Source organism: Macrobrachium nipponense, chromosome 25 (assembly GCF_015104395.2).
Source record: "Macrobrachium nipponense isolate FS-2020 chromosome 25, ASM1510439v2, whole genome shotgun sequence".
In the NCBI taxonomy this organism is placed as follows: Eukaryota; Metazoa; Arthropoda; class Malacostraca; order Decapoda; family Palaemonidae; genus Macrobrachium; species Macrobrachium nipponense.
The window spans coordinates 69,485,945-69,489,163 of NC_087214.1; the positions used below are offsets into that span (position 1 = coordinate 69,485,945).

Below are 3,219 nucleotides of genomic sequence, written 5' to 3' on the forward strand. Positions count from 1 at the left end.
ATTCTTCAGTTAAGAAACATCTGGGATTGTTCTGAGTCTCGAGGCTGAAGAATATCTCTTCTTGAAGTCCTTCTGAATCTTCAGGTTGAAGAACATCTGGAATTGTTCTGAGTCTCGAGGCTGAAGAATATCTCTTCTTGAAGTCCTTCTGAATCTTCAGGTTGAAGAACATCTGGGATTGTTCTGAGTCTCGGGGCTGAAGAATATCTCTTCTTGAAGTTCTTCTGATTCTTCAGGTTGAAGAACATCTGGGATTGTTCTGAGTCTCGAGGCTGAAGAACATCTCTTCTTGAGGTCCTTCTGAATCTTCAGGTTGAAGAACATCTGGGATTGTTCTGAGTCTCAAGGCTGAAGAACATCTCTTCCTGAGGTCCTTCTGGATCTTCAGGTTGAAGAACATCTCCCGAGGCTGTGTCCGGTCTCTGCTGCCATCACGCTAAAGACTGCGAGACTGACTCCAGGCGAATCGTGCTTCTCTGAGCCTGTCCTGAGACTGTGTTCGTGACGAACTTTTCACCAAGGCAGACTGTCCGAGACTTTAGTTGCAGCCAAAATGAGAATCATAGAGAAATGAGTCGTATTAAAAGTGATACTGGATACTGTCTTTGCCTATCAATCTCCTGGAATTATATAGATTTATAGACAGAAGAAAAGTATTTGGGTAAATAGAATAAATGCCCAGTAGTATTATAACTAAAATAATAATTCCTTTTGATCGAAGAAGCTTTTAGAACTGTGCTAAGTATTCTTCCAGCATTAGTTGGTGTTTTCGTTTACTCGGGGAGTAAGCCTACAAACTACTTTGCTGTTGTTGTTGTGGGGGGGGGGGGGGGAAAAGCGTTTAGGGAAGGTCTGTGGGAAAGCTAAAAACTTCTTAAAATTGTTTCGTGTTGAGTTAAAGAGACAGGAATTTGAGGATAAGATATTTATGATTTATCATTAGAATGAAAAATGTAGAAAATAATTAACGAGCATGTTAAACAGTACAGAACAATTATTGGTAACAAAATATAGCGTATCTATTTTGATTTTCGTTGGTGAAATAACGCTATTTGCCCGCAGATTTTAGCACGCGCCCCGAATAAGCCGATGGCCGGATCACGCCTTGTTCGTAAATGCCGAGAAAAAGGAATCTTTGAATTAAAGATAAAAATATAATTAGAATAATTACATGTAGGGTGTCCTAGGTTATAATGATAAACTAAAAAACTATGATAAATCAGGTCAGACTGACTCAAACAACAAAGAATAGGTCTGACCAAACTACCAAAAGGTGATAGATGACATTAAACATAATTATGGCTCAAAATGGACATCAATGAGCCCTCAGCACTTTCCCATAATGCATATTGTTTCTCTGAGAAGCGTGGGCGTGTCAGCAACCGTTTGTACATAAGTACGCATACAGGCCACGCCCCCCTCTCCCTCTCTCTCTTTCTCTCTCTATATCTCTCCCCAGGCCACCACCGTCATAGGCTGGGACTGGGTCGAGGTCCCTTCCTTCCCTCTCTCCTCCACTCGGCAGTGCCTCAGTTGATCCCGAGCAGCGAGTCGAAGTGGGTGTACAAAACGCTGCTTCCAGGATCCCTTGGCTTTGTGTCCGCAAGATATTTCCCTGAGATTCGTCGAACTGAAAAGTCTTTTTTTCGTTCTTTATTGATCCAGAGGGAAATAAGCCTTTTTCTCTAGGAGGCTTTAATTGAAAAGTCTGGCGACATGTCCACGAGAAGCAATGACTGCGGTCGTTAGAGGCTAACAGATTGGAGAATTATTTTTTTTTAATTTTGTATTTCGTCCATTTTTTTTTTTTTGTGCGTCGATGACCGAGATACGAGAATGATTCGTAAATGATAAATCGTAATTTGTATTAATAAATTTCAAAGGACATCTGGACGGAGGAGATGGACGAATCAACAGTGTAAGTAATGGTGCCGTGTATTGACGTAGTAGATTACTACATACCAGAAATGAAAAAAAAATAATGATTTAGGAACTAGATGTAGAACGGAGACAAAATGAATGTATTATTTCTCTTAGGTATACGTATGTGGATATAGAGGTGTTTTCTTAATCAGCTAATATTGTTCAAAATTAATGTGAATTGTATGTATATGAATGTATGTATATATATTTGTAATTATATATCTATATTTGTGTATATATATACAGTATATACATATAAATGTATATAAGTGTATATATATATATATATTATATATATATATATATTAATATGTATACATTTATATAAGTATATATTATATTCATATCAAATATATATACTATACATATATATATATATATATTATAATACAATATTATATAACCATACACATAAAATAAAATACACACCACACACACACACCTACACACTACACACACACACACACACACACTATATAGATATACTTATATAATATATATATCTCATATATATATCTATATATATATGGTGTGTGTGTGTGTTGTGTGTGTGCGTGTGGTGTGTGTGTGTGTGTGTGTGTGTATATGATATCTATATATAATATATATATATATATATAGTATATATACATACATATATATATATATATATATAATATACATATACATATCATACATACACACACACACCAATTCTATGATATTCCTAAACAAGGCTTGCAAAGTTCATATTTCCAAAATTATTTTTTGAGTCCAGCTGAAAGATTATTTTGCACATTGATAATACATATACATTGCATGCTTAAAGGAATTATTAATTGATAATTCTCTTAATAATTGATAATTCTACTGGCGTTACACCACGTCGTGGCAGTTACTAATTATTTATAAATTATGTGGAGTCTGCACATTTTCTCTGGAAGTCTAAGAAATGAATGCATCACACATGCAGGAATGTAGATTTATGTATGCAAATATACATATATGTATATAGTGTGTATACATACATACATACATATATATATATATATATAGTATATATATACATATATGTACGTATATATTTATATAGACATATATGTATATATTAATATATATACATATATGTATGTATGATACTTATATATCATCATATATACATATGTATATATTTGTATATATATATATTATATATATATATACTACTATTTTTTTAAATACATATATATATAAATAAATAAATATATAATATATATATATATATATGTATATATATAACATATATGTATGTATGTATGTATAGATACATTCATGTTG

The 3,219-nt window shown here is 33.3% G+C and overlaps 1 protein-coding gene across 1 annotated transcript in view; it reads left to right on the forward strand.

Moving 5' to 3' along the window:
• The first annotated feature begins 1,544 nt into the window (after nt 1-1,544).
• LOC135199514 (protein O-mannosyl-transferase TMTC2-like) overlaps nt 1,545-3,219 on the forward strand; it is a 150,617-nt gene continuing 148,942 nt past the window's right edge. Inside the window, 1 exon segment of the mRNA XM_064227632.1 lies at nt 1,545-1,918. The gene's annotated coding sequence lies outside the window, so the exon portion shown is untranslated.